Source organism: Aedes albopictus, chromosome 3 (genome assembly GCF_035046485.1).
Source record: "Aedes albopictus strain Foshan chromosome 3, AalbF5, whole genome shotgun sequence".
Taxonomy (NCBI): domain Eukaryota; kingdom Metazoa; phylum Arthropoda; class Insecta; order Diptera; family Culicidae; genus Aedes; species Aedes albopictus.
This window is the reverse complement of record NC_085138.1, coordinates 320,579,390-320,593,484: the sequence shown is the minus strand read 5'-3', so window position 1 is coordinate 320,593,484 and position 14,095 is coordinate 320,579,390. Positions and strand designations below refer to the sequence as shown.

The following is a 14,095-nucleotide window of genomic DNA, read 5'->3' as shown; positions in this document are numbered from 1 at the left end:
AGATACAAACTTGGCTTCTTCGACAATATTAAGAGTTTTTGGATGCTCTGAAAGTGCTCAGGACAAAGTACATATAATCCCTTTTTTTGAGATTGTATTGCGAATATTACAAGGGGCTGTTCATAAACCACGTAGACTTTTTGGGGGGAGGGGGGTGTTTCTAGCCAAAGTCTACGCTCCATACAAATTTTAAATTTTTTGTATGGACAAAAGTCTACGAGGGGGAGGGGGGAGGGGTCTGAGATGGCCAAATTTTGGTCTACGTGGTTTATGAACAGCCCCAATAGGCCGAATAATAATGGAAGCTTGAGTTAAGCAAAGTTTATGATCTGATTGAAGCAATAAATATGGTTGAAACAACCATAATATGCTTAAATCAACAATATTTATGCTTGATGATTTGACAGCTCAATTGATCTCATGGTAGATTGAAGCATGTTTATGTTTATCATGACCCTCAACATGAAGGTTGAACTATCTATATTGGATGGTTGGTTTAAGCATGTACAGAAATTTGTTTATACCTAATTGTTATTTTTATTTCTGAAAATTATAATATTGATAATATTTCAGTGCAATGCGTACTTATTGGAAATATTGATGTTTGAAGGTGAAATCAAGATTTACAAACTGGCACTGTTTTACGGCACCGGGAAGTTCAGGTAGGTCGCTCCCATTTGCTTATTTCAAAAAACGAACTAGTTAATTCATGCCGTTTTTTGATATCTTCAAACTCTCCGTGATTGCGTTGCAATCAGTGTTTAGGCTCCTGACTGCACTACCTGTACCGCCTGTACTGCAATATTAAAAGACCTTTTTTTTTTTTTAATAAGTTTTACCTCTATCAATCACGTATTTCGTACTTGCATATGCTCTGATTTATATCAACTTACGACAAAGCTGAACTTGTTGATGGCTCTAGGAATCGATTACGGAATAGATGTGGCGCAGCGGGACTTGTAATTCCGATCGAATAAACAACTCTTGGGTATGCCTCCGAGTTTGGTTCAAGTAATGACATATATGCTTGGTTTAAGAATTTGAATGTTGGTGTTCAATGAAGTTGATTCAAATGAAAATATGCTTGGTTCAAACATCAAATCAGCGTAAAACAACCATTTGTGCTAATTTTTCCAAGAATATCTTTGAAGCTTGGGAAAAATATAGACAAAGTTATAACAATCCGATAACATTTCTGTCCATATGTCTCAAATACAAATATTCCCATTTTTCCATAGTAGAGGACTCAATTTGCAATAACTATGCCGAAGACAGTATTCCGTTTCATTGGATTAGAGAATTTATATAGTTGTTTGTTTGTTGGGGTCACAAATGACCCCTCCAGCTCCAAAGGGTAAATTCTTCGACGCCGAGGGAATAGTCAGTTAAATTAGCTTAGAAACAAAGTAGAAATTTGTCAATTTCTACAAGAGTCGCTATAAAACGCTGGTTTGTCCGTGACACAAAATATTTAAATTTTAGAAAATCTAAAGTTTTTAAATATTGTGAAACTTGAATTTCAGCTGTTACCCAAAAACTATTCTTTATGCATTTTTGGAGTTCGATTCGGAAATTAGCACGTGATTTATGCATGAACAATTTTGGTCGTTATTAGAAGTTCATGACTGTCGTTTTATTTTGTAAACTAGTGTAATTAGACAGTCGTTATTTCATACGATCCGGGTCGCCTAGTAATATTAAAGTTATCCCATTTAACATCATTTTTTTTTTTTTACTAAAAGCTGTATCCTTATTGCAATGTAGGGTAATGAATAGTTTTGAATTTTATGGTAGAGTTAGAGCAGCAGGTGATCCGGTGGCTGATCCTACTACATATTTACATATATTTTACCCCGCATCAGTTTCCTCCACTAAGTTAAAAGCAAAATTCCAACCATTCTCACAGGTGCAGTTCCGAAAAAAACAACTGAATTACTAGTGAAACCAAGAGCCCATCCTTTCCCGAAGCATGCCGAAAGTGAATGCAACACGCCATCCTTGAGCAAGGTGCAGTGCTTGGTGGCGGTAGGCAGTGTCAGATCGCGCAACGAACCGGTGATAGTGCATTACATTAGATAGAAAATAAAATATTCTCCAACATTTCTCCACAAAACCTCACATTTAATCGGTGGTCGTCGGTGAGCTTGCGCCAAGGGGTGCCTCCGGACGGAACGGAAGTTATCAATCAATCCCGGACACTACTGGGCGCCACACTCCTCTGATGGTAGGAAGGAGTGCCACCACACGGGCGAGAAGCGAGACCTTGTTGGTGCCGGGACGCGAGAGAAGAGTTTAAAACGTAAATTAGTGCAACCGAAGTGCGCTCGCGAGTGATAACTTTTGTGCTGGTTTGTGGTTTGGGGGCATCGTGTGAGTGTGGGACGGAGCCTGTCTTTCCAAGGAATTCGTTTACCGTGTCTGGTGGTCGACGATGGATACCTAAAATAGACTTGCGAGGTAAGATAGATAGTTGTTATTTAAGCTAATACAGGTATTCTTCGATATAACGTACAAAAAAATTTTCTCCTTGTACGTTATATCGAAGTGTACGTTATATCGAAGCAGAGAAAAATTAAATATTTCTTATGCTAATGTTGATGTATTCGACGTGAAATTAACCCCAATTAATGATTTCAGTGAAATTCACAAAATCAATAATGATAAACATGAGTTTTCATGAAAAACTCATTTCGTTTTTTGTGCTTCGATATAACGTACATTTTGCTTCGATATAACGTACACTAAATTTTTCCCCAAATTGTGCTAATTTTAGCTAAAAAGGCTAATGCTGCAACAAAAATTGATTTGAGTGATTTCGTAGTTTGTCCGAAAGTTATTCCAGGGAAAAATAAAAAAATTCAATGTTGTACGTTATATCGAAGCAAAATGTACGTTATATCGAATTCGCTATATCGAGGGTACGCTATATCGAGGGTACGTTATATCGAAGAATACCTGTACCATAATAAACCTTTGAGGGGAAGACGCTCCATTAAGGGTGGGGTCTGTCAAGAATTATTTGTTGCTCCTTGAGCAGGGCATTTACTTTCAGGATTAATTGGGATTCGTTGCATCGGTTTATCGTGATGAACTATATAATTCTAGAATTGCGTGATATGCAATAAGTCGTTATTAATTTTGTTCTTATGCCTAGAAGACGGAAGTGTACCTAATGAAGAAGCAATGTAATATGTCCCCCTTCAAAAATACAGTTTATCTACGCGGTATCTATTTGCGTGCATTGAACTTTGGAGACCTTTTGGGCGAATGAATTTGTTTTGCATGAGATAAGACCTTATATGATCTACATATAGTAATGCGGGGTAAAAGTTCGCAATGGGTTTTTCTCTGCGCACGAGTCAAGAAACCAAGCAAACCTGAATGGATTCGACTCATTATCTGGTCAAATATTTGCCTATACAAATTGGAACGATTTCTGTTCTGGTTTGTGTTTCTATCTGTTTTCATGTAATTTTTGGACAATTGGGATTAATTTGTAGTGACATGTACAAGAAGAACCCCATAATGTCTTATTTAATGTCGGAGAATCGCTATGCCATAGTAATTCGAGAGGTGCACCTGAAAGAACAACTATCAGGTATCAGTAGGTCGGCTCTAGAGGCACGTTCTCCTCCATTCGGGAAATTTGTGCCATCGCCATGAACACGAGCCTATTCATCATTTACCTGACGGAGAAGGGAAGGAAAAAGGATAGGACATGGGAAAGGACAGGTAAGGGAATAGGATCGTCATACTCGCAAAAGCGTACTGTTGGCGTTGGCACCGGGGCGCAATCTTCCAATTGGCAGCACGATCGTGGTGTGGTGTTCCTCTTGCGGTGGGACTAGACCAAATACTTACTGAATCCAGCAGCACTCTTGTCCACAGCTATCGCGATGATGAATCGACGATGATCAGGATGACGAAACCCACAATCGTTTCACGGTACCGTTGCGAAGGGATACGGTATTACATTCCGTGCGTACCAACCAACAGACTAGACGGAACGCGTTACTTTCGAACACCGATACTACTCACTCAGGGTAGGAGGTTCAAGAAGGAGAATAGTTAAAATCGAACGTCCAAATCGTGTGTGATAGGATTTAGGCCTTTCTAGACTCATGCCAACGTTACTCGCATTCGGAACCTTGGCTTACCAGAGTGAGAAAAAGTTTGACCGATCCAATGATTTAGGCTTCCACGATTCTAAGTATCAACACTTTTGAAGGATTGAATTATCCAATCAAGTGATCAGAATAATTTAAGCTTCGCAAGTGCAAGTTCAGGATCAAAGGAATTTGAGTACCGTAATACGGGGTATCATTGATCAGCGGGGTAACATTGATCGGCTTGACCGACCTCATGAAATGTTCAAACAAGCATTTTATATTGAATCTGTTTCTACTATCGAATGGTATATCGTAATCTGCTATTATTTGGCTATTAAATGACATGTAATTCATGAAAATTGAATTACATAAACATTGAAATAAATGTATTTTTCCAAAACTTTGTTTCATAACACCATGAGATACATTGTCAAACATTCATGCTTGGCATGAATACTAGATACAATATGAGGTTCGAAATCACTGTATTACTTCAAAACTATATCCTGGAGTTGGATTAAATAAATGAAACTTCTATGAAAGTGCTCTTTTTCTATAAAATATACGATTTTTTAAAAGAAAGCATTAAATTTCTTAAGCAATTGCCTACCTTTAGGCGTTATTCGCAGTTTTGAGGATTTTAATCTTTAATTAACTTGAAAAGTACAAAACTTGTAAGAATTTGGACAACATATTCGAAATCAGCGTCCCCGAATTTAGTAAGTAAGGGTATTTTCAACACAAACGAACATTGATCACTGACATGATCAATGATACCCCAAATCAACAAAATAAAAAATTATATTAAAAAGCTTATTTAAACATGTTTTCAAGTTTCACAATACTTTTTCGAGTAGCTTAACACATACTTAGGGGGCCAGTACTTGTTTGAAAAATATAAAACATGCAACGTTTGCTTTAACAAGAGAATTATTCAAGAAAGATCGAAAATTCTGATCAATGTTACCCCGGATTACGGTAGCAAAATACTTATCCGGGAGGTATCCAGTGTGGAGTCCAAAAACAAAACTGACTGTCGTCTTTATTGATCTTCCTCTTTTATAGCCGCAGGGTCTACCAAAAATTTATTCCCGGCCGATGCACCACATGATCTTTCCTGAAAGGATGATGTAATAGCGGCTCTCGTTACGATCTACACATTTACACTTTCAGTACGTGTTTTAACATGAATATATGAGCGGCCAGATTTCTAGAATGATCTTTCGCGGGTACATGGTTTTTCGTGTTTTCACAGGAGAAATATTTTCTTCTCCGAAGAGAGAATTTTCCTGAATTTGAGCAATCTCTCTAGCTACATGATTTGATTGTATTTGTACAGAATTAGATCTACCATTCATATTTTGCACGATCCCGATGCTCAGTTGGCCTAATTTTCAAGATCAAGTTCAATGATGGATTTTGATTACATTTAGAATGCTGCCGATCTGCTAGGCTATTGGTATGGTTTCCATCGGGTGTCGTTTCAGATTGTTTATTTTATCATACTGCTCAAAGTCAGTCGAGTCCCTCAGCCGCATAGCTTTTGCTTCGTTATGCTGATAAACATTGCCGCTCTGCTCTACGTTTATAATCGCGGGCCCTATTATATTGTGGTAGGTCATGATTGTTCGAATTTGATTGGGGTTTTATGATGCGGCTCGCTTGGTTAGTTGTAGGAAATGGTTGGAAAGGAATTCGTTCCGAATTGTGTGGATTGAAATGTACTTCACGCTTCGCGTTCGTAACACGTACCACAATGGGTTCACATAGCGTCCTGAAAAGGACACTGTAATAACGCATAAGCGTGCCACAATTGGTTCGAACAGCGCCCTGAGAAGGGCACTGTGATAATGCATAAAGCGTAAAGAGAGCCTATAGCTCTTTACCACAGCGGGTCAAGAACAACAGAACGTCCTGAAGATTCAGGTTTCTGAAGTCAGTTTCACTTAATAAGTGTTTCCCGAGTACTTTTGTGGCTTTTCGGGCCCGTATGAAGTTGATCACCAATATTAGCTTCTTTTCCCGATCAGCCTAGATAGCTGTTTGGTATCGGTAGCGGTTAGTTCAACTGGCTAAGAATAGCACTACGGACCGCCTGTTCCAGTGGTAGGAATCCACTAATCAGGTGACCCCTGATTCATGGTGTTATGCGGCTTTACGCTTACCGTGCCTAGGAATGAATGGTTAGGTGGGTCTTATAAAAACCTAATCGCAAACGGAGCCTGTGGAGTACCAGGGCACCCTCCACAGTATTTGCCCTTACTGTGCTAACCGGAGCAATAGCGCGGTGGACCTTGTGTTTCTCCGAGACAATCAGCTGCCCTTCTTCAATCTCATACTTGAGGCTGAATAAGAGCGGAATTATGAAGATGTTATTAATTTGTTTAAATTTTCACCTATATGGTTTCGCATTATGCGTTTTACACAGTGTATTCTGCGCATCCTCGCCTTTGGCGCACTCAAATCGATACCGATCTGGCTTTATTGTTGCTGTTCTTTTTTGTGCTGTGATTGCTAAGAGTTTAACCCGCAAACACGCGGGACGATCTACTTTTGGCAGAAATGCAATATCTTCTTTGTTTTAAAACATTTTACCCCGGATTTTTTTTATAGTCAAGGGGAATAGTTGTGCTAAGAAATGCATGGTACCTCCCCCCTTTGCACCCTCCCCCTTTTGCGGGGAGGCGAAAATACGTGGCTTTTTTTTGTATTTTTCATAAATTCTACATGTTGCTGCTGAAATTTTATCGTTTTGCTAATCATCAATAGTTTTTACTGATCCTAGATATGCAATGTATTACTACCCATCATAGTCTGTTGAAGTTTTGATCCCAGAGCTATTCTAAGGCCTCCAAAGTACTCCGAAGTTTGTGACACAAATCTAACATTCTCAACCAAATTTTATACACAATGAAAGATTACAGAACATTGTCTACGGTACTCAAAAAGCCTCAAAGCACCCCTAGAAAATTCATGGGGTATGAATTGGGTGATCTAGGTCATCCAAACTACTCTGGAATTCATTTTCTTAAGATCTTGAACATCTACCATCGTTTGTGTTCACTCTGTCCAAGAAATTTAGTCACGTTGATGTCCATTGCACCTCACAATACTATGAGCAACTTGATATTGTGGTAGTTGGACATTCCGTGAAATACAAATGGCCTCCAATACACTTTGAAGTTTGGCTTACGATATCTACATACTGTCTCATGCTTTAGTTGTGAAAAATTTTCGTGGAATGTAGTCTGTAGTGCTGATGGAACCTCAGTGCACATCTATAATGCTTTTGGTACATTCATGGGGTATTCCCGGCTTTCCAAACTATTCTGGAATTAGGAACTTCAAGGTCTACAGGCTCTACTCTTGTTTTTCTTCACTCTATCGACATAATTCTTTCACGATTGTGTCTGTTGCACCTCATTATAATACGAGTATCTGTATTTGTTGGTGTTTGGGTGTCAAACTGGCATACAAATGAATCCAATGTGTTTTGAAGTATGGGTCGCAATATCTGTAAATCTTAGGATATTTTTATTGTAGTGAATGCTCGCGGAATATAATCTACGCTACTGTTAGAACCTCGGAGTGCAATTCTGATAACTTAGCAACAATCACTTGGTGATCTAGGTCATCCAAACTATTCTGGAATTCAGACCTTCAAGCTTTACACTCTTGCATCTCTTTACTTTATTCTTCCACGATTACCTCTGTTGTATCTCGTAATGTTTTGAGTATTTCTTTGTGTTGCTTGTGCGTCCACTGACATACAAATGATCTTCATGGTATTTGGAAGTGTCGGAAATTACCCAAGTATTCCTCTAGGCGTTCCTCGGAAATTCCTCCAGGAGTCCCTCAGAAATTCATCGTGATGTTCTCCGAGAACATCTGCGAGTTCCTAGGGAATACCTCAGGACTTCCCGTTAAATTTTTCAAGAGTTTCCCAGCAGTTTCTCTTAAGTTTTTTCAGGAGCTATGCTGGAATTCCTTCAGGAGTTCCTTAGGAATTACTTCAAGAACTTTCGGAGTTCCTCAGGAATCCCTCCAGAAATTTCCCGAGGATTCCACGGGAGTCCTCCAAAGATTTCTCCAGGCATTCCCTTGAAACTCTTCAAGGAAATTTTCTCAGGAGTTCATCCAAAAATTTCTCCTGCGATTCCTCCAGCGATTTCTCTACAAATTCTTCCAGGGACTCCTTAAGGGATGCCTTAAGGGTTTCCTTCAGGGTTTCCTTCAGGAATATCCCCAGGAATTCCTTCGCGAATTCCTCCATGGACTCATCAAGGAATTCAGTCAGGTATTCCTCCAGGAATTCCTCCAGAGCTCCTTCAGGAATTCATCAAAGATTTCCTCCAACAACTAATCCAGGGATTTCTTCAGGATTCGAGGGATTCTTCCAGAAGTTCTTCCAGGGATTCCTCCAGAGTTTTCTCCAGGAATTCTTCCAGGGAAATTCCTCCAGAGAATTTTTTCGGGTAATCTTCCCGGGTAATTTATCCAGAAGTTCCTCCAGGAATTTCTTCATATATAACTGCTAATTTATGTATGAATTCATCAAGGAATTCCTTCAGAAATTCTTCCACGGTGTCCTCCAGAAATTCCTCCAGGAGTTCCTCCAGGAATACCTCCAGGAATTCCACCAGCAATTGCAACAGGGGTTCTTCCCGGAATTCCTCACCGGGATTCCTCCTTAAATTATTTCAGGGATTCCATCAGTCATTCCTCCAGGGATTCCTCCAGGAATTCTTCCTGGATATACTCCAGGATATATTCCAGAAATTCCTTCAGCAAATATTCCAGGAGTTCTTTCAGGAATTACTCCAGGAATGACAACGAATTCCTTCTGGAATTACTACAGACCGGAAATCGTCTAGGAATTGTTCCGGGAAACACCCCAGGAATTCCTTCAAGAAATACTTTAGGAATTCCTCCAGGAATAACTGCATGAATTTCAACAGGAATTGCTGTAAGAATTACTACAGGAATTTCTCCAGAAATTCCTTCAATTACAGTTCTTACAGGAAATACCTCACGTGAATTCGGAATCACTCGCATGAATTACTCCATGAATTCTTACAGGAAATAATTCATGAAATCCTCCAGAAATTCCTCCAGAAAATTAAAATTGAAAAAAAAATTCTAAATTCCATCGCAGTTCAAGGAAATCCTTAAGAAATTCCTCTTAGAATTTCCCTGGGAAATTCTTTAAAAATTCCTTCACAAATTACTACATGAATTCTTGGAGAAAGTACTCCAGGAATTCTTCCAGGGTATTCTCCAGAAATTTCTTCAAGAAATTCTTGAAGAAATTCTTGGAAGTATTCTTGTAGGAATTGTTGGAGGAATTCCTGGAGAAATTTCTAGAGAGATTCTTGGAGGATTACCTGAAGGAATTCTTGGAGAAATTCCCGGGGATATTCCAGTACGCATTTCTGGAGGAGTTTCTGAAAGTATTTATTGAAAAACCCTGGAGGTTTTCCTAGAAAAAATTATAAAGGAACTCCTGGTCAAATTCCAGGACGGATTCTTGGAGGAATTTTGATATAAATATTGGAGCAGGTCTTGGAGAAATTCTTATTATTATTTTTATTGTTGGACTTCTTGAAAGAATTTCTGAAAAAAAAAAATCCTTGAAGGAATTCTCGGTGGAATCCCTGGAGTTGTCCCGCGAGTATTTTCTTGAGGAATTTCTGGAGGTATCCTAAACAATCTAGAAGGTATTTATAAAGAAATTTCTGGAGCATTTTTGAATGAATTTGTAAAGGAATTTCTTGACAAATCCCTGGAGGAATTTCTAGCGAAATTCCTGAGGGATTATTGGCAGATATCTTAGAGGGTTCTCTGGTAAAATTCTTGGGGAAGGTACAGTAGAAATTTTTGGAATTCCTGGAGGGATTCTTGGAAGAATTCTAGACAGATGCCTTGGAGGAATTTCTGGATGAATTCTGAAGAAATTTCCGGAGTAATTTCTGGGAGAATTGCTGGAGGAAACTCTGGAGGAACCAGTGGAGAAATTTCTGGAAGAATCCCTTGAATCCTGAAGAAATTTCTGGGTTAGCTGCTGGAGGAAATCTTGGAAGAACTTCTGAGAGAGCTCTGGAGGAATTCCTGGAGGAATACCTGAATGAATTCCTGGATGAATCCATGGAGGAATCAATGCAGGAATTTCTGGGGTTATTCCTGAAGGCATCCCTAGAAGAACTTCTAGAGAAACCGCTGTTGAATCCCTGGAGAAATTCTTAGGAAAATTCTTGGAGAAATCCCTTGAAAATTTCCTGGAGGTATTCCAGGAGAAATTTCTGGAGAAACTCTTGGGAAAACTTCCTTGATCAGTTTTTAGGGGATGCATGAAGAAATCCCGTGGAACCCTCTGGGAATTTCTGAAGGAATTCCCGAGGAACTCCTGCAGCATGTCTTCGAAAAGTTTTTGAAGTAATTCCTAAGGAACTCCTGAAGGAATTCCAGCTTAGCTCCTGAATAAATTTTCGAGAAACTGCTGGGAAACTCCTGAAAAATTTCACGGAAAGTCTCGAGACATTCCCTAGGAACTCGTAAAGCTGTTCTCGGAGAATATCACGATGAATTTCTGGGGGACTCCTGGAGGAATTTCCGAGGAACGCCTAGAGGAATTCTTGGGTAATTTCCGACACTTCCAAATACCATAAAGAACATTTGTATGTCAGTGGATGAACAAGTAACACAAATTCTCAACAAATTATGAGATACAACAGAGGTAATCGTGAAAGAAGTACATCGATAAAATAAAGATTTACAAGAGTAGAGCTTGTAGAGCTTGAAAGTCTTAATTTCAGAATAGTATGGATGACCTAGATCATCAAGTGAATGTTGCTTAGTTATCAGAATTGCACTCCGAGGTTCTAACAGTAGCGTAGATTATATTCCGCAAGCATTCGCTACAATAGAAATATCCTAAGATTACTTGTATTGCGACCCATACTTCAAAATACATTGGATCCATTTGTATGCCAGTGGACACCCAAATACCAACAAATACAGATACTCGTAATATAATGAGGTGCAACAGACACAATCGTGAGAGAATTATGACGATAGAGTGAAGAAAAACAAGAGTAGAGCCTGTAGACCTTGAAGTTCCTAATTCCAGAATAGTTTGAAAGCCTGGAATATCCCATGAATGTACCAAAAGCATTATAGATGTGCACTGAGGTTCCATCAGCACTATAGACTACATTCCATGAAAATTTTTCACAACTAAAGCATAAGACAGTATGTAGATATCGTAAGCCAAACTTCAAAGTGTATTGGAGGCCATTTGTATTTCACGGAATGTCCAACTACCACAATATCAAGTTGTTCATAGCATTGTGAGGTGTAATGAACATCAACGTGACTAAATTTCTTGGACAGAGTGAACACAAACGATGGTAGATGTTCAAGATCTTAAGAAAATGAATTCCAGAGTAGTTTGGATGACCTAGATCACCCAATTCATACCCCATGAATTTTCTAGGGGTGCTTTGAGGCTTTTTGAGTACCGTAGACAATGTTCTGTAATCTTTCATTGTGTATAAAATTTGGTTGAGAATGTTAGATTTGTGTCACAAACTTCGGAGTACTTTGGAGGCCTTAGAATAGCTCTGGGATCAAAACTTCAACAGACTATGATGGGTAGTAATACATTGCATATCTAGGATCAGTAAAAACTATTGATGATTAGCAAAACGATAAAATTTCAGCAGCAACATGTAGAATTTATGAAAAATACAAAAAAAAAACACGTATTTTCGCCTCCCCGCAAAAGGGGGGAGGGTGCAAAGGGGGGAGGTACCATGCATTTCTTAGCACAACTATTCCCCTTGACTATAAAAAAAATCCGGGGTAAAATGTTTTAAAACAAAGAAGATATTGCATTTCTGCCAAAAGTAGATCGTCCCGGGTGTTTTCGGGTTAATCTTGCATAGTTTGGGTAGTGGCTACGGTTAGGATAGTTCATATCAATCTTCAGCACAAAAGAACAGCAACGATCAATCTTTGTAGACTTATGCAAAATGGTACAGCCCAAGTGGCGTTAGTCCAAGAACCTTACTTTCGTAAGGGGAATTTCTATCTAGGAAATATTGTGAACCCGGTGTTTGCTACTTTCAGTAAACATGAAATGGCAAAGTCGCGTGTTATGCCTCGAGCCTGTGTGCTTGTCAACAACGCAGTAGTTTCTACACTCATTTCTGAACTAACCACCAGAGATGTATGTGCTATCACAACTGATGTACCTGTTGGAAACCTCAACAGGAAATACGTCTATTGTTCGGTTTATTTACCGCATGATGAACCATCCCCTACGGATGCTTCCCAACAAATCATCGCATACTGTACTTCAAAAGGCCTTACGCTAATTGTTGGCAGTGATGCTAATGCTCACCATATCATCTGGGGCAGCTTAGACATTAACTTAAGAGGCTCCAGTTTGATGGAGTACTTAAGTAGTACAGATCTTGCATTACTTCACATAGACAACCGCCCAACCTTCATGGTATCTGCTAGAGAGGAAGTGTTAGACATAACGCTTTGCTCTAGTAGAATTAGTCACGAGCTGACCAATTGGCATGTGTCATATAAAGAATCTTTATCTGACCATCGCTACATCTTTTTTGAACATGTGGATGTTACGCAACGTTTCAGGAACCCCCGGTCAACCAACTGGGATCTTTTTACTGATTTGGTTGCGGCCAAATTTCATGGATACTCACCATCCATTAACACTCCAAGTGATTTAGATGATGTCGTTGATACTACAACGGCCTTCATCATGGAAGCTTTTGATGAAGCTTGCCCTCTGCGGTCTATGAAGACCACAAGAGGAACTTCTTGGTGTGACTCTGATTTGGTGAAGCTCAGAAAACAATGTAGAAAGAGTTGGAACAGACGACGTTCGGCTGGTTCGGAGGCTTTCAGGTCGGCTCGCAAGGCCTACAGGAAAGCTCTCCGGTCTGCTGAACGATCCGGCTGGAAAAACCTTTGTACAAATGTTTCCAGCTTGAGTGAAGTCAGTCGGTTAAACAAAATCCTTGCGAAATCTAAGGATTTCCGGGTGAACGAACTTCGTTTGCCAAATGGCGATCTGACTTCCTCTGATGAGGAAGTTCTGGAATGCTTATTCAGCACACACTTCCCTGGATGTGTGGATATTACATCTTCGGATGATCCTGATGTCTTTTCTTGTAGTTATGATTCTTTAGCTTCGGCTCGGAGTATCGTAACTATAGAATCGATTGAGTGGGCTCTCAATAGCTTTGCTCCTTTTAAATCTCCTGGGGCAGATGGGATTTATCCTATTTTGCTTCAGAAGGGATTTGATTATTTCAAACTTGTTTTGAAAAAACTACTTGTTTGCAGTTTTGCTACAGGGTATATTCCCAAATCCTGGAGGGATATTACTGTATAGTTTATTCCGAAAGTGGGTCGTGCGTCGTATGAAGAAGCAAAGAGTTTCAGACCTATCAGTTTGACCTCTTTTCTTCTGAAATGCTTAGAACGCATTGTGGATCATCACATCCGTGATGTTCATCTGGCCAACGTGCCTCTTCATGTGAACCAACATGCCTACCAATCTGGTAAGTCCACTGTGACTCTTTTACACAAGGTTGTTTACGATATCGAGAAAGCATTCGCTCAAAAGCAGTCTTGTTTGGATCATTTCTTAGATATCGAGGGTGCCTTTGACAATGTGCCTTTCGATGCCATATTGGAAGCCGCACGGAGTCATGGTATATCTCCAATGATTTCCAGTTGGATTCATCAAATGCTCAAAAATCGATATCTTTTCTCGACATTGCGTCTAGCAGGGATTAGGAAGTTGAGCGTTTGTGGATGCTCCCAAAGGGGAGTATTATCACCACTTTTGTGGAATCTCGTAGCAGATACGCTATTGAGGCAACTCAATAACAGCGGTTTTCCTACTGTATCACCACCCTTTTCGACCTGATGCAAGGCGCCCTTCAGATAGT

The 14,095-nt window shown here is 39.6% G+C and overlaps 1 protein-coding gene across 1 annotated transcript in view; it reads left to right on the top strand.

Moving 5' to 3' along the window:
• Positions 1-1,553: 1,553 nt before the first annotated feature.
• The window catches only part of LOC115262720 (protein stum), a 204,190-nt gene continuing 191,648 nt past the window's right edge, over positions 1,554-14,095 (top strand). The window contains exon 1 of the mRNA XM_062842740.1: positions 1,554-2,457. The gene's annotated coding sequence lies outside the window, so the exon portion shown is untranslated. The remainder of the gene's footprint in view (positions 2,458-14,095) is intronic.